The following is a 23,319-nucleotide window of genomic DNA, read 5'->3' as shown; positions in this document are numbered from 1 at the left end:
GGGCAGGGACCCTCGGAGGACACAGCCAGTCAGAGGCGCGGGCGCGGGGCGCGCGGGCGCATTGGAGGAAACACCCGCGCCCCGCACGCACCAGCCATAGGAGGCGCCGCGCCTCCCTCCCGATAGAACCCACTGGGCGCGGGGAGCGCAAGTGCGCGCAGCCTGCAGCGCAAGTGCCATTAAAGCTCGGGCCGGGAAGGATGTTTTACCTGCGATCCCTCTGCTGCGAGAGGCGGGCGAGCCGAAGGGGTCCCTCTGAATGATTGCAAACTCTGCAGTTCGCCTCCATCTGCCACAGCTGAAAGGGACCCGAGGAGGAACTGCTCCATCCCAACCTGGACCCCGGCGCGGCAGGATGGCAGGCGGGGAGTGAGAGCGCCAAGGAAGGGCAGGGGAGGCTGGCATCTCGTTGGTAAGTGGCTGACATTCCTTTGCCAGGGACTGCTTGCTGTCTGTGATTGTGCACTTCGTCTCCTAGACACTTAGGATTTTTGACACACTCGCTTCTTTCTGCAAAGCCATCCTTTCTTGCCATCTTGCCAGAATGGAAAAACTGGTGGTTTTTTTTTTTTTTTTTTTCCCTCTGCAGGGATGTTATGCTGAAAAGTGTAAGCGAGAGTAAATATCTCCTATTAGTGTCATCTCAAAATGCCAGCCAAAATAAGAGAAAAAATACATGCGAATATATTAGAAGGTGATAAGTGCCTGGGGAGGGTAAGACTGTTTGGGGAAAATAATGCAAATGTTCAGAAAATAGGATGGTGGCTCTTGGATCTGACTGTGGGTCTTCAGATTGGGCAAAGTGTTTCTCAGAAAGGAGCAGCAAAGAACTGGGCATGGGGGGGGAATAACTTGTTAAAATTCAGGAGAGGTGCTCTATAGCATAGTTCTGCAAAGTTCGAGAAACAGAGCCTTGCATTATTCTGGGCTTTGTTCTAAATATTGTGTAAACATGTGATAGATTGAAATCTTTATTTTTTTTAACTAGAAAAGGTGGAGGAGAATATTGGTTTCCATATATACGAATGTGATATACAAGAATATACAGAGAATTGCTATGGCAACCCCAAAAAAAAAAAAAAACTAAGTTGTTTTAAGTAATTTTATTTTGGAAAGAATAAGAGTCCACTAAATACTTAGAATTATTTTGTTTTTCAATTACATAATCTCTGTAGCATGAAAAATTCACACAGTGTGGTACTTGTAATGCAGGTTTGGAAGCAAAAACTTTTATAGTGATATGTGCCATGCTTTGCCTACATGCAATGCATTTATTCCTTAATTTAAAAATCAGTTTGAAATCAATGCTTCTACTTTTGATTCTGAGTTTTACCTGTGGAAGATGGAAAAGTAGTGCTCGTTAGTACCACCATATTAAGGAAGTAAACAAACAGTGAGTCAAATTTGAAAGGTGAAGGATATAAAACTGGAGACTATTAAGTTGCAGTACAAATACAGAGCTATTTCTAAATACCACAGCAAGTTAAAAAGAGTTCTCATGACTAACACTGTCACCCTCAATGCAAAAGACTCAACAATTATTAGGCCGTTAGTTTTTGGAAATGCCTGTTGTCTTTTGAGGCAGCTCCCATATTTGTCTATTTTCCAATTTTATGCTAAAACTGTTTTAAGTTCTGCATGGACCAGTATATTGTGTCTTAAACATAACAGGCATACGTTTGTTTGAACCAGCTAGAAAAAAATGACTATATAAATATATTCAAAGAAATGTCTAAAAATAAGATATTAAATGCAAAAATCAACTATGTCTAATTAAGGAAACAGTAAATTTCAAGTTAAAAGTTACAAAAAGGATATGTAAAATAAACAGCCAAATTTGAAAAGCAACTTAGCTGATGTGTTAGAAGATGATTTTAAAACATATTTGAAAACAAAAGTAAGAAAAGAAGGAGGGAGTGATGGAGGTGTGGCTCAAGTGGTAGAGTTCCTGCCTACCAAGCCCCAGGCCATGAGTTCAAATCCCAGTATCAGAAAAAAAGACAGTTTAAGGTTTTCACAATGTAAGTCTCAGTGTTTTGTGCAGGGGTTGATGAAGCTCTTCAATTATTGTTGATTACTACATCAGAAAACTAAGAAATGAAGAGAAAACCTGCTAACTTCATTTTCTTTTTGATTCCATAGACAGCTAAATAGGAAGTTAGAACCCTTAAAAGTTAAGAAAAGGAACATCACCACAGTCATTAACCAAATGCCAGAGCTTATAAGCTGTGAGGTTCATGTGCACCACTGTGCTTTGTAGAAATGCATCTGAAAACCCAGAGCTGTGGAATTTCTTAATGGATGGCTGGCATACCTGAACATTTCTCAAGTTGTGCAATAAATACTTCAACTATTATGTGATCTGAAACCTAACAGATTTTAGGTTGAGAAGTTGGAGAGAGGAAATAAAATCAATGTATGAACTTACACATGGGGTAGTGTTTATTTTAGAATTATCACAAATTATGTATTCAGCAAGAAAAACTATTTGTTAAAAGGTAACAAGTTTGATAAATCATATATACATATATATATATATATTCAATGTATTTTTTATTTGACAGTTTAGGAAAATTTCACTATCCTGGTCAAGGTAAGAATATGATTTGATGGCAAAGCTGACTTAGCAATAAGGACCAGAGGGTGTCAGTAAAGGGTAGGGGAGCCTCTGGATGAAGAAAGAAAGGGGTGCTATGCTAGCCAATGAATGTTTGGAGTTTGTCTCACTTGTAGATAAAACAACAGATATATTTTGGTAAAGATTAAAAGTTAGAAAAAAGATTAAAACTTGTCTTATAGGTAACTATAATTGCGTGCAGATAATTTGACTCTACATAAGTTGTCTTGGTTAAAACAAAAGTTTTATAGCAAACTCTAGTGGCTCCTGCATCCACCAAAAACTATACTAGAACTTAATAAGGCAAAATATTTAAAAAGCTGTGATTTTTCTGAATCATCCTACCACGCAATTTTGATGATCAAGAGATTTTGTACTATCTTTTAAAATACATTTTAAACATTTTCTTAAGAGTCCAGGAGTTTGTTTCTTTTAAAGAGATTCATAAATTTATGTCATTTAGTCTCTCGATTGTCTGACATCAAAGGCTGAGCTCTTTCTTATTCCTGAAGATACAAACAGAGAACTGTGTTTTTCTGGCATGATTTTTTTTTTTGTCTAGTTGGTGCTACTATGCTGCGTGAATTCTTAGCACTGCAGAGCAGGAAAGAGACTGGTCGGAAGCTCCAGGCAGCAGAGCCCTGCAGAGGTTCATTTTCTGAGCATTTGTGATCAATAATCCACATTAGAGGCTGCTGCATTTTAAAAGTAATGCCATGTATAAAAGTCCTTGACACTTAGGCTTAGGATTAAAAACCTCCTATAAACTGTTGTTCCCCATCTCCCTAGTCTTTTGTGGTTCCTAAACATTCCTGTGCATGTTGTTAGAAGGTTCTGCAAATTGGAATAGGTTTCTGTTTGCCCTGTTCTCGAGCAATTTTTGTAATAAATAATTTTCATTTAACAATGAACAAAACATTTGAAGTGTTTCTATACACTGAACACAGAGCAAATCAGAAAATGGCTTCAGTATATATATTAAATTTTTAGAAAAACCTGGTTTTATAATTGAATTATTTCACCAATTGTTTTGTGGTACTAAATCTCACAAACTTGCTTTAAGTCTATTCATATAGCTTCTGTTATATTTTACCTGTTAAAATATTTGCACAAACTAAATGTGGAACATTTGCATGATTATCAATCTCAGAAGTTAAAATACAAGTCTTTAATTTCATATTGCAGAGTATTATGTAGTGGTTCTGACAATATGAACTCCTGTAGGTTAGTGCCTAACACTGAAAAGGTGGTCAAAGTACAGAAGTTCCTCTCTTTTCCTATGCAGGGAAATGGAGCTCTTCAAACAGGCCATAAAGTAATTCTGAAAATGAACAAATACTCTGTTTGATGAATATTAAAACACCAATGAATCTGCCTTTTATTTTTAATTTATATTAATTATACAAAGGAAGGTCACTGTGATATTTCCATACGTTTATATAATGTACTGTGGTCAAATTCAAGTTTATCATTCACGAAAATCATCAGAAATTTTAGTTGCGATCTTTTCTCATGTGCCTCTTAAGTTTAAATTCCTTGTGATCACTATCATTTTTAAACTGTCCCAAAAATGTTTCATCAGCTGCATTTGACAAGTATAAAACTGCTTTTTCCCCAGTGGTGTCTTAAGCATTCATAATGACCTAAAAACCTTGTTGTCCTGAGTTAACAGTATGTTTCACCTTACAAATCCATGAGAATTTCTGTATTTCCTCTGTGCCAGTCTGTTTCCTAATATTTCACGTCAATGAGCATATGTTAAAAAAAACTTGAGCTCTTGCTAGAAAAGAAGGGGACCTTTTTTTGCATGTATTTTTCACTCATCACAGATTTATAATTCTTGTAAATTTGTTAGGAAGTAAGAGCTTACTTAAGAATTAATACCACAAAGTAATGTGAACATTATTTACATTTTAAGCAATTGAATTTTGGTCAAGGAGGAAGATGAAAATGTTTCATTTATCTGAGCGATGACAAGCATTTCTTCCTGACCATTAACTAGAAAGTATAATTCCACATGGAAATATTTTGTGAGGGGTAGGAATCTAGCTGTGTTAGGTTGCTAAAAACACAGAAAAACCATCTTATCCTCTATGACCATCCAAGAATAATCATTGTCAATCACATACATAGTCATTTTATAGGTTGAAATTTACTCCAATTGGATATTCATGATATTAATAGAAACATTCACCAGGAGGTTTACAAAGCTGAGGAGTTCTTGTTGAGAAACATATGGTAATAGGATCAATATATTTAGTAATGGGTCCAGAACTGCAACCAAGTGTCTCCATGTATTTTCACAAATACTTCACAGGACTTGTGTTTATGAGATTACTAATGATAAATGGGATATTTCATGAGAAATTCATTTCTAAATACCTAATGTTTCATCTTCATTTTTTAAAAATTTACATCTGAAAGTATCACTTAAAATGAAAACTTTTTTGAAAATAAACCAAATTTAAACATAACATTCAAAGAGTTGAGAGCATCTATTTGGATTTTTCTGGGTTCAACCATTGTTTTGATAAAACAATTTTCTTTTGATGATGTAATATTTACTGAGATTATATTGTACCTTAGCTTCTAAAATTATAGAATTAGAGAGCATTCCTGTTAAGTAAAGTTAATGTTAATGGGAAGATACAAGTTAGTGACAGCAGAGATTTTAACTTGAATTCTGACTTTCCCAGAAAGGTATTTTTACTTCACTAGAATCTCATTATCATTAATTACAGCAGCTCCTTGCCACCTCAACAGATTTAAATGCATCTAAATATTTCTGAAAGCTTTAGAAAAGTTCCATGCTTGACCTAAGGTAGATTTGTTTTCTTTTCTCTTATTTTGTTATTTTCAAATTTAATACTTCATATTCTTTCCAAAAAGATGTAAACTAGCTTAATTTCATCCTCCAGATTGTGAAAAACTTGAAAAAAGTTGTTGTGACAACTTTTTTCTAATTAAGAGTATTTTAACTGGTGATTCCTCAGGTTATGACTTTATAAGAGAACTGAAAGCTTCATTATTTAGTTTGAAAATTTCTTCTGCTTCTTACATGTCACTATTATAATGACGCTAAAAGAGCCAGTAAAAGAGAATTCCTGATGCTAAAATAGCCATTTTATTAAAATTCAGCACAAATCTCCTGAGTTATTGATGAGTAAGTTGTGAGTACACAGAAGAGAGTGACAAAATAATGCCATTTAGTGCTGGTGGGCTTCTACAGAACTCCTATCTTCTCTTTTCCATCAGAACAACTAGTAAGCTGTTATACAAAGAGGCAAAGTGCAAGAAATGAAAAAAAAAAAACAAGACCCAGTTTTCTTAAATTTCTAGGTCAGAGCTTTTTATAGTTTGTATTCTTTTTTATTGTGAAATATTTTAATTACTTTTGTATCTGTTCAAATGAAGATTAGGTTATGATGTAAGTAATTTCCTTATTACCAATGACTATGTAAAACATTCTCTTTTACAATTAAGAAATTTAATACTAAATTTGATTTACTCAGAGGCAGGAAACTGCTAAAACCATATTCTTTTAACTAAAAACTGGATATCTTAGTGCTGTATGTGAACTGCTATGAGTGAACTTTAGCATGCACGCAATAGCTAAATCTTATAAAGGAACTTTTCGATATTTTCTGCTAAGAAACATAGACGGCTTTAGAATATCACAGTCAATTAGGAAATAGGAAAAATGTTTCCTATTTCATGTGTGTAAGGGAAAACCCATGTCCTTTGTTAATACGTTCTTCCTCCCCAGGTGGAATGATTTTTGGTAATACTCATTTGGGTGATGGAATGAAATGAGGAAGGCAGGTGGGAAAGTATTACAATGTCCTGTCAGGTTCTGAGAAAATTTCAAATCGGGGGCTTCTTAAGGATAAGGAGTTTAGAGCATTTGATAACAAAGCACAAAGTAATGTCTTTAGAAATATTCCTCTTCTGAGTTTTAAAATTCAAATATCAACTTATATATAAATCCTACTTTTATTATTACAATACTAAAGGAAGTAAAGAGAGCAAATTCAAGTCTATATAATATTTAGTCATCATTGTATCTTAACCAAAGTTCATCTCTGCTTAATTTTCATAATGTAACATAAAATAAATTATTTTAATTTTAATAATGTGATAAATTATTTTAATCTTAAAGCAATGTAAAAGTCATTCATTTTAGAATGAATGTGTATGCTTAAAATTCTTCAATAGAACTGAACAAGAAAAAAATTAAAATCACCATAATTCAATTCAGTGGAAGACAGCTTAAATGTTGCTGAAATTTCTAGCATAACATTATTTTTATAGACGATGTCTCTTGTGGCTTGAATATTCATATTTGAGGAAATTGTATGGATGGGGTGTAGGAATTCAAATTTTAGAGCCTCTCTTAAATATTGACTATCTAGAGGTTGTACGACAAGTGTGGTGTAGATAAAGTAAAAAGACTGTGACTAAAAAAGATTAGTGTCTTATCTGAGGTCTTTTCTACCTAAATCATGCAGTCAAAATTTGTAACTAGCTCTATTAAAAATATAAAATTATTCTCCAAGCCCAATGAATAAATGGTCTTTGACATTCTTTGAATTTATAATTTCTTTGAATATTTATGTTACTAGAAATTACTCTTAATTCTTTAGTATTATCTCAAAATAGTAATCTTAGTGAAAAAGAGTGGCTACTTGAGATTTAACTTAAATAATTCTGATATGACGTGATGAATGAGTCTCCCTGTGTTAATAGTGTTAAAATCATATGACTGAATTTGTTTGTTCCTCGCTCTTTCATGTGGCTTTGTTAGCATGTACAATTATGAAAATTATGTACAATGAGTACAATTATGGAAAGAACTTCCTTTCACTTTTACAGAATTTCTGTATTAGCTCACTCACATGGTCTACTGTGGGCAGGTGTAGTCCTTTGTACCAGTACACAGGGAGTAAGCTGTTCAAGCTTGGTGGAGGAAGTAAGCACGCCATGGAGTGGGTATGGTCCAAGTGAAATGTTCAGGGAAAGAGTTATATACAGATAAAATGCAAAACTTCAGCATTTCTCCTTTCAGACACTGCTGTCATTTCTCGTCTGCTAAATTTTCCCATTTCAATCTATTCCATGTTGCCATTGGTTCTCTAACTGCCACATTTCCTTCCCAGTGCCTGAGTTATTTTGAAGTAGCTTTGGTGCTCTAAGATTCACCTAACCACTGCAAATGAAGGCTGTTTTTTTTTTTTTTACATCTCATTATGGTACTAATTTTAGGGGCTTAGAGCCATCAAGTCTCACACTACAGTTGACTCTGCAGTAAAACGAATGTGGCTGAGATATTATAAAAAACACAATTACTGTATGCTGGCATAAATAAGTTTGTTTTGGTATAGTTATTAAATTTAGACTATTAATGATGTTAATCAAATTTATCTTGCAGAGGCAGATTGACTATGAAAGTAACAAAACCTTGGTGACCTGGGCTCTTCCACTTAGCAGTAGTAATAATAGAGGCAAAACTAGAACTAATATGATTTAAAAAATTATGATAATCTATTTAATATAAGGAACATTGTGGATTGGAAGATTCTGTATTTGAATTTTAGAGCTCAGTTTTGGCTCCCCGATTTATTAGCTGTAAAATTATAGACATCAGTGAACCATTCTTTACATGCAAAATGGGGCTGGTGACTTCCATTCAGTTGTGATAATACATAAAATAAACTACTTTTAATGATAAACATGTGTTAGAAACATCAAAATATTGAGTCTGGGAGGAAATTTTTATTTTTAGGTCGATTCTCACTAACATAAGCAAGTTATCTACTAAAATATTGTATTTTTAACTTAAGGCTGGAAGATGCACTAATTGTGGAAGGGGATGTGGATAACTTTAGATCATGAGGATTAAAAGATGATCTTTTGTTCAGGTAATTTACTTGGGTAAGCATTTTTTACAAACCTAGCATGTATGATACCCATTTGCTTCTGGAACTGCAAAGGCAGGGAGAAATTTGATCTTGATAATGGGGAGGTAAAGAATTGTTTAGTCAGGACACAGCTCAGTATGAACCCTCAGAAAGTCTATTGGTAGACCTAACTACAGACACATTGGCCATGCATTCTTAGGATCCATAAGAATTCCTGAGAAACAGAAATGCTCATTACTGGCCTGGATGTAAGTGACTCCCCAGACAATGACTCATTAAGAGCTGAAGGATGGACATTTTGATTACAAATTGATACAGGCTGATTTTTTCAGTGAGAGGGAAAAGAGGCAGAAAGGAGGCCAGGGTCTAGCAAAAATAGGAAACCTATTTACTACAGAGAAAGAACTCTCTATAATGCAAAGAAGAGTCACAAATTTATAAAGTGAACAAACCTAGAGGATTCTTTGTTCAGAAGCAAGAGGATAACATTTTTAAGACTAAATGGTATTGACAATGAGACTCAAACCCACTTTCCCCTTACTATGACTTTTACAAGTCACTTTCTTTCTTTCCTTCAGGTTATTTCTCTCTCAATAAAATTAAAATCAACGAATTTAAGTTATTTTTCAGGTTTTAATCCAGTGTCATTTCATAGCTGTGTGAATTATGAGATTTTACTGAATAGAGTATTGAAAGAAACTTCCAGGGTTTGATGGCTGAACCTAGGATGAACTCCAACAAGCAGATAACATTCATGGAAGGAATGGAAGTCACAGAAGCAGCTTGGACTTGTGAGACTGAGGTGTAACTTGAATTACCTGCTTCCCCCAGGTGTTCCCTGAGTGACTCCATAATCTTCCTAAGATTTGTTTCTGTCCCTATAGCAGGATGCTAGTAACCGCTATCTCATGGTTTTTTAGCTAGGATATGGGACTGTGTTGGTCTAGAAATCAAAATTACTTCCTTTATTTCTTTAGTTATAGATGTTTACAATATCTCCTTTTTACCTTTAGGGTTTTGAAGGCAGAATAATAATTTTAATTTTGTATAAATGTAAATGGGTATTATCGCTCTAATGTTCCAAATATGAGGGAAATGACTTTCTTGGAAGGACTCCCTGTATTCATCTACATTTGCTGATTGTAACATGTTTTGTTTTTTTTTCCTTTCCATGGTCTTAATTTTATTTGCACATATTCAATCTGATTATCTCTTTTTGGTCATTTGGAGTTTAGTTTTTTTTCTCCCTGAAAAAGGAAGTCTTTAATGTTCCTTTACAAAGTAATTTGGAGCATAGATTCTATTTTGGAAATAACAGAAGATAGTTTTGAATATTCTGTGACATCAGATTGGTAGACTATATTCGTGTATTTAGTTACTTTCTCTTTCACCTTTCATATTTTACTGCTTTTGAAGAGTATTCTTAAAGAAACCTGTGGTACTAAAAATACTGTGTAAAATCCTAGTTCACTAAAACAAATTGAAGCTGAGTCTACTGGATTTTAGAGCAAAAATAAAATAATTTTCTTTCAGTGTACAAGTGTCTTTGTTGTTTTTCTACAAGTGATATTTAGATGAATTATGATGCTGATTTTGTTTTACTCTTCTCTTGGCTACTTTGGAAATAAGGGTTACAGTAACTTGATTTTATTACTTGTTTTGTAAATTACCTGCAGTCTAACTACTCACCTCCTTTCTGTCTATGCAATCTATGAACCTCTTCCATAAATATTTACTGACTTTGCTACTGTTGCAGAAGATAAAATAGAAAGAAGTAGGAAAGAGATCTCACATAAGAATCATCTCTTTCAAAACAAAGTGAGAGAAGACTACATATGGTGTGGGGATGTTGGAAAGAGAGGACAAAAGAAAGGTGAAGACAGCCAAGAATTGAGACAGAACAGGGAGCCAAAAGAAAACAGGCTCGCTTGTGTTGTTCAATAAGGGTGTGATTGAATACATGTTCATATCATGAGATACAAATTATAAAGTTCCCAGGAGTGGATATTTCCCTACACAAAGTTGTCTGTTCTGAATGTATTCATTCACCTTATAATAATTTTCCAGATATAAGTACCTGATTTATTTTTTAGTTGAATATTGAGATGCCAACTCTCCAAAATTTGCCAGTATTTGCTTGAATAAGTATTAATTTGGAGTAAGTAATGGTCTAATGTCCTTATTTCTCAATCTTATTCCTTTTTCTAGACTTTTTTTATGATCAAATTCCTCTGACATAGCATCATTTAACAGATATTTAAAAAGTTAAGAGAACTTTCAAGTACATTTTTCCAATTAACAACCAGTTTGAAATGTTAATTTATATTTGGTTAGTATTTACACTTGACTAATGATTGAATAAATTGTCTATCTCATACATATTTGTTTTTTTCTAAAGGAGTTACATTATCACTAGATACATTTTTGTCTTTCAATTTCAGACAATTCAGAAAAATTCAAGTTTTCTTACAATGAAATCTGAAAATCCAAATAAAAAAATATATTTTTATTAACCCTTTTCTCGAAGAAAAAGTAACACGCACATCATTTCAAGGTTTGATGAGTAGAAAGGTATTATTTTGTAGAAGAAATGCTTTCTGAAAATAACAAATGATCATTATGAATTTTCTTCTAGCCCTTCGTTTCTAAAGGGTTAAAAGTTGCTAAGAATGACTTCAAATGTAAGTGATTTTCTGTTACTTTCCAGTAGAAGACAAATGGTTTTTTCCACCTGCTATGCTGTGAGAACCACATGATAAAAAAAATCATAAATGAAATTTCAATTCATTGAACTCCGGGTCTTCATTTCTTTTCTTTCCTAATTTATGGAATTGACAATGAGCAGTATAATATATCGAAAACTATTTTATTTTTAACACATACACGCTGCAATTTCTACATCCATTCTTTGTTAACAGGTGCTTGCATTGTTGCGTGTCTTCCTATTGTGAATAATTTTTCAATGCACATGAAAATTCAGGCATCTTTAGGTATTGGTGAGTTTATTTTCTTTGGGTGTTTAATAGAACGGGGACTCTTGAGTAGTGTAGTGGTTTTGTTTTTAATTTCTTTTGTAGCTTTTGCAATGCTTTCCCTTTTGGCTGTGTTAGTGTAGCTAAGGGTTGCCTTTTTTCACACTCCTGCCACACTTATTATCTCTCATTTTACCAATAAAAGCTGTCCTAGTACATGTGGAGTGATATCTCATGGTTTTGATCCATTTTTCATGATGACTAGTGACGTTGAACACTCTTTCATATGCCTCTGGACATTTTTATGTGTTCTTTGAAGAAAAGTCTGCTCAGGTCCTTTGTCCTCTTTAAAGCTACTTATTATTTAGCTATTGAGTCATATGAGTTCCTTACATATTATTTATTTGACTTTACAATGGAGAGGGACCCTGCCACTTTTGACAATGTGGATGAACCAAGAGGTCACTAGACATAAAAAGAAAATCACTTCATTATCTCAGTAATATCCACAATCTTTAAACAGAAACAAAACCAGAATGCAGAATGTTGGTTACCAGGTATGGGGTGGTTAAGAAAGAAATAAATGTCAAAGTTGGAACTATGAAAGATGAGTAGTTCCAGAGATATGATGCACAAAATGAGGACTGTTCTTAGCAATGTCAGTTGTAGACTGGATTTTTGCCAAGAGAGCAGACACTATCAGGTGGTATCACTTACTGTTATAATGAATACAGTATGTATATGTAGATCAAAACATCATATTTTGTTCCTAAGTATGCAATAAAAATATAGAAATGCTTTAATATTGCCACAAAAAAGGATATAATGGATGCGAAATCTCCTTAAAATACTTTCCATTTCCACCTCTCAGAAGTAGGTATCATCAATAAATTTTTAGTGTATATGTTCTTCCAAATAATGGGTCAATTTTTTCTGGATACATTAGGATATTTATATAGCAGTTTTAAAAGATGTCTATTTCCTTAACACACCAGGATTTTCCATAAGGGTATATAACAGTATTTGTATAAATAATTGCTCACTTAAATTTATCAATTTTCCATATGAAATAAATATGTATGAAATGAAGTATCTTATGTGTGCATTTTTATATACAAGTGAGTAGATCTAAAATAGAATTGCTGGGTCAGTGAGAATGTGCATTTAAAATTTTGGATTTACTGGCAAATTGTTCTCACAGGGATGGTACCAATGATCACTGCCACCAGCAGGCATACTGGAAAGTCTGTCTCACACTGTAACCAACACAGGGTATTACCAAACTTCTCAGCCTCTGCCAACAGAAAAGTGTGTTATTTTTGGTTTAACTTAGTCTTAATATTTTGAACATCTTTTTATGTTTATACAACATTTTCTGTAGCTTTTGTGCATTCTCCACTTTAATTCTTATAGGTTGATCTTTTCCTATTCTTTTTACATATTAATAGGAACCAAGAAACAAGTAGCAGCAAGAAGTCAATCAAAATTGCCTTAAGACCTGGCCAAATTTTCTAAGAAATAAAATGTATTATCTGTGATAAGCCAGAGATATTTGTACAAATATCATTGTCTTCCTTTCCCCCTTCATTGTAAGCAGAAAGTCCAGTGGAGGTGCCACAAAGATCAGGTGACTCTTCTTAGGTGAAGGAGAGCAGTTTTCAATCAAAGGGGAAAAAACAATCAAAACAACAAAAACTGGACAAATGAGCCTCAATCTATCCCTCGAAGTCCCACTCAGCAAGGATAGCCAGCACATCTTTCACTGGAAAGATCTTCCTTAGCCAGATTTCACTCTTTCTGTTCTCCAACATGTCAATCATTCTGAAGGAATAATTTTTTTCCTGCCTTAAAAGCTTTAATGATCTCTATATTATATTCACATTTTGCAATGTCCCATTTAAGAATTCCACAAGGATCTTTAGGAGCCCGTTTGAGGCTCCTGTGCAATGACAACAAGTGACACATTGTAGATTAAGTCATAGGACTCCCAAACCTTTCATTATATTTCCCATGTCTGCACTTTTCCTGACACAATTTATTCCACCAAAAATAAAACTCCCAGGTATCGCTGCAAAAACTGTTCTTCCTGCTAGGAGATCCAGGTATGTTTTGGTCACTTTGACAAACTACTTTGCATAGCATTAACACTGAATTTTTAAGTTAAATTGATCCTTTATTAATTTTGTCTCAACACACAATGCTGCAAATAACATAATGCTTAAAAGACATCAAGACTGAGAAATACTGCACGAGAAACAACTACCTATGACACAGTACAACACAGGCAAGTTCTCAGGAAGTCCTCTGTAAGATTTGGGGCAGGCCATTAATGTGGCGAAACCCCTAAGATGAATTATTTGTGCAAGCTGTCTTTTCTTAATTGCAAGAAAGAGAACTTGCATAGTCTTGAAGAAATTATGGCAAAATATTATTTTTATTTCATTTAAAGTTTTAAGTCCATTGGCTCATTAGATTTTGCAATGTCTGTATTTTTTTATTACAAAGCATTTAACCTTCTTGTCACAAAACAAAATGTTGAGTACCCCAACATTTATTTTAGATCTTCTGAAACATGAGCAATATTTTTTCATATTATAAATTGCTTAAATTTGTCCAATGCTTACTTATACAAACTTAAAACTTCTGAACACAAAGAAATCAAGAAAGATATCTATTATTTTACAGCCATTATTAAGTGGTATATGAAAATTTTATAACATAAAATGTGTCATGTTTGAATTTCACCACTGAACCTAATCACAAATAGTACCAAAAACCAAAATGTCCCATTTGTAACTGATTAAATCATAGACATAATTGTTATTTGCACTTATCATGTGACTATTCCAATTTTACATACCAATAACTAGCTTAAATGTTATATTTCTCCATCAGATAGGAAAATTATTATAAGAAAGGTAATTTAGTAGAAAAGTTAATAGACATTTCCTGTTTTGCTAAAAATTAATTTTAAACAATTGTCAGATAACTCTTTGGAGTTAAAAGAATTTAAAATCAAACATGATTATCATGCTCTTAAAAATAAAGGTTTTCTTAATCCCGAATAAAAAAATAGAGTCCCTCAACTCAGTGCCATAAGTCATCGACAAATATCTGCCATAAAAAGCAATAAATGTGTATAATGAGAAAAAAGAAAAGAAAGACTCCTGAAGAAGAACTGATTCTAATAATCTACAAGGTGTTCCTCAGCTTTTTAGGTCATGGACTGTTGTAAGTCTGGGAGCTGTATTGACTCTTTTTTTCTCTGCTGCTTCTCTCTTCTTTTTCTTAAGATGTGGTTCTTTCAGCCAATTCCCTCCGAACAAGGTCTGTAGGTTATCAATAGGAAACACTATTGAGCTGCAAAAAGGACACACACTCTTATTTATTTTTGGTCACTAAACAAGCTCACAAAAGCCATGCTGCTAGTCATTGTGTTTTCTTTGCCTCAATAGAAAACACTAAAAGTAAAAATGAAATCGAAGACCAACACTTCCTTTGAGATCAAGGGAAAGTAGAGCTTGCAGGTGTCAAACACAAAGGCACTCTAGGGCCACATACATCTTAGTGCTGCACAATTAAAATTACCTTCACATTTCTGTGATTTTATACAGCAGTGGGCAGTTGCTTAACAAGAGCTAGGATGAGTGAGAGTGGGCACAGCAGAACAGAAAGGGATCATTGCATTACCATTAGTGGTCTTTGCTTGAGAAATGGATGGCCTGAAGGAATCACCAGTGCCCTACCAAACATGTAGAAGAATGTTATTTGGGTTTCCTAAATTTCTGTGAGGAAATTTCAGAGATATTTGCATTTCAAAAACTATATATCATCACAGAGTACTGGAACATTTCTTTAAAAATTTCCAAATAAATTTCGTATATCCATGTCATTGGTTCCATTGCTTTAGGCAATGGATGTGGTGGGGATTTATGGATTACTGGAGGGGGCACATTTCTCCTTTGTTTGGTTTCATGATTTTACAAGGTTTACAACAATCAGGTGTTACAATTACGTAGCATTTCCTCAGTAGCAGGTGGATGGGCTGGGAATTTGGACACTGTGTGTCTTTTATCAATATGCCACTTACAGGGGGAAAAGAGTTAGAGAAAATACAAAGGTGATAAACTGTGATACAAATTCTAAAAGATAAGACTGAAACAGTGTAATTACTGGAACCAAAGCCCTTTTGCTTCTGTATTCATGCCTGAATGCTTTTTTTTAATCCAGATACTACAAAAACTCTCAAAAGACAGAAGGTATAGCTTAGGGTATTAGCCATGGGAATCATTACTGAAGCAAAGGTTCATCATAAAATAATTACCAATTGAAAATCCATTTTATTACCTATAAGTTATCAAATCACAGATAGTTGATAATATTTGGTACACAGTATCCTGAAATTTATGGTGATAATTTATAACTAATTTCATTAATTTCTAAATCTGTCAAGGTTGAAAAGCTCTAGCTACAAAAATCCAAGGGGATTAAAAAACAAAGACCTAATAAACATTGAACTTGTACAAAAATAAAAGTGAAAAATGAATATAGTTTAATCAAGCCTAGGTTTATGTGCAATGCACTGTGCACAAAGCAAGTCTGTCATTTGTAAGGCGTGACCCCATGTTTAAATATCAGCTGTCTATCTATCATATTTACTCAAGGTTTCATCCATAAATCAGGCCCACAGGGTCCATTCCTTAAGTGCTTTGATGATACATAGGTAGAGATACTAAATTTGCATATTTAACTACCTTTATGGTAAAAGAAGAAAGAGCTGTCAACAATTTAAAACATTTACTATTAACATTTCCTTAGTCAAAATTTTTGACTTTTAAGTTACAAGGGAAAAAGAAATACAACTTGTTTTAACTTTGAAGGGCTTCTGAAATCAAGAACTGTGTTTCTCATTTCTTCAATGAGAAAAGCAAGAGCTCCTAGATTATAAACCTGTTTTAGTCTTCATGTTCTGGGATGACACACTCTATCCCACAAAGTAGGGTTAACTCAAAAGATGCTCTCGAGAATTTTTCTCTTTGTTCAAAATTTCCTTGTATTATTCAAAACCTTTTTTGCTTCCATGTCTGATTTTGTTCAATCATTTCTTCTCTTCTCCTGGCTTTTCACTCCTCCAATTTTTGCCTTGTCTTTGATATCTTTAGTCTCTCCCCTTCTATAGCTTGCTTTATTTGTCACACATATGCAAGCTGCTGTAGTCTTTTAACAGAAAGCTTTCTTCTACTTTTTCTTCAATCAAGGTACCAGGGTCACAGTTTCCTCTCTCTTTGACACACCTGACTGCCTCAGTGCCCCTGTGTTCAGGACAGGTTTCTTTCATATCCCATTGCCAAGCTCACAGAACACACTCACCAAATGCTTGTTGAAGGAATGCACAAGTATATTTCTTTCAAAAGGACAGCGTCAGAAAGTTTATATACATTTATTCACTCATTCTTTCATTCATTTTGATGCTACAGATGGGACAGCACCTCACACACACTAGGAAAGCATTCTACCACTCAATGAGTGTGATTTTACATAACTATGAATATTGTTGTAACTAAAAGTAGCATCATAGTGCTAAATAGCATCCCCAGTCGTTCATTTGTCAGCACACATAGGGAGATCCTAGTGCAAGTTTTGGAGAAGATGCATATGGACACTTATTATTTTAATAAGAGTTCATATTTAATTTTGAACAGGCTGAGTCAACAGTATTTTATTTTTGGTGGTACAGAGGTTTGAACTCAGAGCCTTCTGCTTGCTTGGCCAGCACTCTACTACCTGAACTACACCCCCAGCCCTTTTTGCTACTTTAGAAAGTTGCATATATATATATATATATATATATATATATATATATATATATACACCATTTAATTCATTAGTGCCTTTAACCAGTCCATTTTCTTCATGCCCACTTTCCCATAACTTCCTAATATTAAATATTAAATATTCATGTTTCACTACTCACCCTTTCTGAACCATGCTGCAATTAAGACAGTCTCAGTTTAAAGGAAGATAGATATTCTGATTCAGAATATCAGGCAGCATTTAACTACAGTCTCAAGACAAAGAATGTCACTGGCATTGACTCAGACGCCATGTGGAATGGCTTGTCCTGCATAATACACTCTTTTGTATGAACACCTGAGCATTGTGGTGTTCAGTACCGTGTGTGGAAACTGTAAGAGAAGCAATGCTTAGTAAACAAAACCAATGTGCTTACATACTTTAAAGACAACTCCTCAGGTGGCTGGTGCAGTGGCTCAAGTGGTAGAGCGCCTCCCTAGCAAGCATGAGGACCTCAGTTCAAACCCCAGTACTGCCAAAAAAAGAAAGAAAACTCACTGAAAAATAAAATCAGTAGAAATTAGTAGTAAACCAGGAACTTCTCTGCCATTGGTGGGTACTGCTGTCCTGTAAGCACCATGGTGACACCAAGAAAGGGTCTGGAGCCCCTGCTGGGTAGACCATCCCGCACAGCTATCAGCACTGAAGGAAACCCACAGACAGTCCTGGTGTGGATGCACTGTGGCCCCACAGGAACCTCAGTGTGTAGAGGTGTGCAATTGTGAAGGCCTGGGGAAGGCACATTTTGTGGAATACTAGAAAAATAGTTCCCATATATGCTATTGGAAAATAGTGTAATTGTAAATTAGACTGGTCTGTAGCCCCTTTCCTGGAAAAGATATACTACTTGCAAATTTTATTATATATTTTATGAAACTGAATTTGGATACATTGTTTATAAATTGCTTACCAGTTAATACAAAGGATGGGACAATGACATTATTTTGTCAGCTAAGGAAGACTTAGCTTCCTCATAGGATTTTTAATTTATTCAATAAAACATCTTATATAGGAATGAAACATACTAGAAAGGTTAATTACCACACATTACAAATAAGAAAAATCAAATATGGCTAGTAATGCAATAAGGTAATATAACTGCCCATCACTGTACCACAGAGCTGGAATCTGGCATTCTTAACACAAATTTCATATTCGATAGTCTGTGTCCCTAACTTTATCTCAGAAATGACTTCATGAAAAGGAATTAAATTAGTAGAAAGTACCATTTTAAAGAGTTACTTTAGGTTAAAGTTTGTTCATAACATCCATGGGAAATGTTTTGCATCAAAATTATCTACATCAGCATCATTCATCTGTCTTTCATTTATTTCTCAGAGAGAGAGAATAATTGTCTTTTACAAGGGAAGTCATTACCTAATTATAACTGAAACAAGAAGAACATGAACACGTGCTGAAATTTTCAGTACAGTTGAAGCTGAAATTAATGACATTGAAAATAACAGGCCAGGAGTGGGGTCTCATTCCTGTAATTCTACCATCTTGAGAGGCTGAGATGTGGAGGATTGCAGTTCAAAGTTGGCCCAGGTAAAAAGTTAGTGAAACCCCATCTTAACAAACAAGCTGGGAGTGGTGGTCTTCCCTGTTGTCCCAGCTGTGTGGGAGGAGGATCTTGGTCTGTGGTCAGCCTGGGCAAAAAGTGTGTGATCCTATCTGAAAAATAACTGCAGCAAAAAGGGTTGTGAGTCTGGCTCAAGAGAGCAGGTACAAGACCCTGAGTACAATCCCAGTTAACACCAGAAAACCAGTAACCACTAATATTTATTCATATGTTCATAAGCTTTTATATTAGCCTACTTCAATTTCTATCTGTATGAGTAAAATTATATGTCATAAATTATTAAAGTTGGAAAATGGTTAAGATGTGAAACTGATCTTATCATTTGATTCTGGCATAAAGTTTAACGAGTGAGTGTGTGTGCGTGTGTTTGAGTGTGCATGCGTGGATGTGTGGGGGAGTGTGTGTGCGTGTTAGTGTGTGCATGTGTAGGGGTGCGTGTGTTTGCTTGTGTACGTGTGTTTGAGTGTGCATGTGTGGATTGTGGGGATGCGTGTGTGTTCATGTGTGAGTGTGTGTGTGTGCATGTGTGTGTGTGAGTATGTGTGCATTGTGGGGGTGTGTGTATGGTGTGTTGTCTTTTGAGATAAGAGCCTTCAGATTGCAGTGATAAAATATAATTTGTAAATAGTGTTGGGCATAAGATAAATAGATAATTTCACAGCCTTTTTAAAGCTCCAAAGTCTTTGATATACAAAATTTTGCTACATCAGTTTCCAGCAATTAATATGGGAAAAGCTAATCAAGAAATTCATCCATCTGAGTAATGAAAATAACTTGTTATTGATAGGATCAACTGTTCAGCTTTTGAGTATATGAGCCTTTACCCCAATAATCAAAAATGATAATTAAAATGCTTTAGGAGTGATACAAACAAAGGTGCAGACTGATATTTCTGTGGCTCACACATAGATTAAAAGTATGCTCTTGACCTATGAAAAATACTGAAATTCTGGATATATTTTATATGATTATTTCCGTTTTAAATAGTTATGTGAAACTGACTTTTAGTCTTTGAAGATTACAGCTATAGGACTATTATATGATTTTTCTGGTTAGGTCAAGTGTAATTAACATGTTTAAAATATGTATTGAAATTTATTTTTTTTCAAAAAATTCAATATATTTCATTTTTTCCCAAAGAAAATTGAAAATAAAAGCAAATGAGCTGATCCACATACATTATAACTCTAAAGATCAAGATAGTTTCATGGTATCCTAGTCAAAACATAGAGTAATTGACTGCTTTTCTCACATTTTATCTAGAAGGATTGATGGTCAGTATTCAAACTAAGCCCTAAAGTGATGATAAATCAAACTACAGTTTCAATTTATAAATAAAGCTGAAGATGACCCAAAACACTAAGTCAAGGAGAGATTTTAAAATCTGCCCTAGTTAAGTTTATGTTCTACTATACAACCTAAGGCAGAATAGGATATCTCAACTCAAAGTGATGGCATGGATTAAATACTCTGATATGCATGACTTCAAACACACACCCAAACAGAGTAAAGCATTCTCAATAACTTTGAAGGACAGTTTTTTCACTTTTTTCTCTAATTTCAGTAATTAATCCATGTTATGGGTTACCTAATAAAAATCTCAGCCAATATCCTCCTTTAACTATTTTCATACTGGTAAATCAGAACATAAATTACTGCATAGGAGGTGAGTACTAGTTGACTAGTCAGCTCACACTGCGAGTTCTCCTAAGTCACAATGCATTCACATGAAATTCAGTTTTTAACTCTCAGGACTTAGAGCTCCTGCAACGTCAGTGTTGCACAGCAGTTTCTGACTAGTGACTGCTATACTATGAAATTCTATGCCATTTAGACAAGAATTTCAAGAGGAGTTTAATCCAATGAAATGCATACTGTCATTGTGGTACTGGTTACATCCCAAGCCCACATCTTAGGCAGGTGCTTTGTGTTCTGCTGCAATTCACCAGCCTGGCTTCTTCTTCCATTCATGATGATACCATCATTGGACAAAATGGACTAAAATGTCTGTGATGATGTCTTGGCAAGGCGCTGCCAATCTCAGCTAAATGGATGGGATTGATTTAAGTTTTTTTGGCAGCTTCTGCTGTTACCTCAACCAACTGGCTCCACCTTCGAGAAGAGGTTTGGGAAGATGGAAAAACAGCATGCATCTGGTATAAGGCATAGACGACATTGGTTAAGGTATTAAAGTAGTTGGCAAATCAAGTGGATTTAAAACCCAGTGCCTCACTTAGCCATCCACATTCTACCTAGTAGTAAATTGAAGGTGGATTGTGAAATTGACTTCACAGTAGTTGACCTAACTGTGGCAAGTTGCCTCACCATTTGCAAAGTCACCTGAATTAGGGAAAGAAGTAAAACAGAAAAGTGAATGTGCAAACTGTCACATTTTAAGAGAAATTCTCATGCTCCCTTTAGAAATATTACTTAAATCAACATATAGTCCTTCTCTAATAACTGTCGTCCATGTCACTCTGACTCCACAGGCCACTGATTCCAGGATCATAACAGAAATCTACTCTTCACACAGGATGAAAAACTACATGAAAGAAATCTTTAAAAAAAAAATTCCCAGAGAGAGAAATAATAAAAGTGAGAGAGCAGGAACAAATTAATGTTTTTTAAAGTCCAATATGTATATTCCTATAAATATTGACACGTATGTATCTCTATTATTATGTAAATAAGACTAAAAATTAAGAATTTTATAGATCTTTGTTATATCTCTGATCATCTTTATTTTTCCTCTTTCCCCTTTAAATAGAAAAGAATAAAATCTTGCTTCATTTTCTTATGTTATTTCCATACACTGGATGGATGTTGAGAGCATTTTGCAATGAAAGAGTTTCCATGATAACTACCTTTAGTTTGATAGCAAACAGCCATTAATTTAAAAGTTGTAAATTGGAAATCTGGACCCATTGCAGTAGAGCTTATAGAAATGCATTGTTTGAGAATGACAACTTCTCTATTTCTTAAGTATTGAGAATTATTTCCAAATAAAACATCTCCCCGATGAACCGTAGTTACTGACACTTTAATAGAAAGACAAGAAGATGAGGACATGAGAATAATATGTATATTAGATAATTTAATTTGAAAGAGTAAAATGATTTATGGATGTTTCTATTTAAGATGGTAATCAAGAAAAGATGAAAAATAAATTTATAATGAATTCATTATTTGAAGCGAGTGAGCTTTTATGTTTTAATTTGGTAGAGTATGCAACACCCTTTATTTAAATAGCTCACCTATTACTATTTGTCAAAAGAACTATCTCCCCAGTATCAATTACCTATTTCACACAGGAAATAAAGGAGAATAACAAAGCCAATTTTAATGAAAGTATATTTTTTAAAATTAACAGAATAAATTTACATGGATGTATATATTCAGGTGAAAAATAGATTCTGTCATGGTACCTGATATACTTCAGAGTGTTGGTCACAGAGTTAGTGTTATTAATGAATCAACTATTTAGGAATTAATTAATTTTAGTGGCTTCTCAGAGTTCAGGAACTTTCATTTCCTTCTCATGAAATAATCATAGAATGAAAAATGAATATATAAGCATAGAAAACAGTACTTTTCCCATGTAACATATTAATTGCAACATATTTGTATCCATAGCCTGATCTTCTTAATGCTCAGGTTATAGAAAATATTAATTCTATACATGTGTATTTTGATATCATATGTATACATGTATACATATTCACACAATTTCCAGGTACATTCATGTACGCGTTCATGTGTATATTAATATCATGCCTTACTTATATTAGTTATAACTTAAGTTTACAATAGTATCATTTAACATGATCCAAGTAATTACAGGAGGGTGAGATAAAATAACTTAAGATATAGCTAAAAATGTAATTTATATACTTCTGCTACCATAGTGGAAACTGTTTCAGAAGACATATATTTTCTTTTACATCATTTTATTTTACTAATTATCAGGCAGATGCACTGATTAAAATGTATTTCAAAAAATGCATTTGTATTTGTACAACTTTGTTCAATTCACTGTCATGGCACCACGGTCTCAAAGGGAAAGAAACAAAGAATTGAATCATTATGTCTTCCAAACATTTCTCCCTTTTGAGACTTGTTTAATTTTCAATATCCATAAAGACTATAGTCAATAGTGCTATATCTAAAATATGACATCGCTTGGAATACTCAGCATGTATTCATAAAATTTCCTGTGGTGATTTCATGTAGCATGCCAAAAATCACCAAGCGGAGTTCTATTACCAGAAACAAACCTGGTTTATTTCTGCAAATTTATTTTATTTCCACAGTCAACAGCAGCAATTGATTACCCACTGAGTCGACGGCATTGTGAGGAAGTCGTTGCAAAGGAAGTAA

At 34.1% G+C, this 23,319-nt stretch overlaps 1 protein-coding gene across 1 annotated transcript in view; it reads left to right on the top strand.

Moving 5' to 3' along the window:
- Positions 1-277: 277 nt before the first annotated feature.
- Positions 278-23,319, top strand: part of Cntn5 (contactin 5) — a 1,105,069-nt gene continuing 1,082,027 nt past the window's right edge. Inside the window, exon 1 of the mRNA XM_074066853.1 lies at positions 278-412. The gene's annotated coding sequence lies outside the window, so the exon portion shown is untranslated. The remainder of the gene's footprint in view (positions 413-23,319) is intronic.

Source organism: Castor canadensis, chromosome 2 (assembly GCF_047511655.1).
Source record: "Castor canadensis chromosome 2, mCasCan1.hap1v2, whole genome shotgun sequence".
Classification (NCBI taxonomy): Eukaryota; Metazoa; Chordata; class Mammalia; order Rodentia; family Castoridae; genus Castor; species Castor canadensis.
Note: the sequence above shows the minus strand (reverse complement) of the source record. Positions and strands in the feature narration are given on the sequence as shown.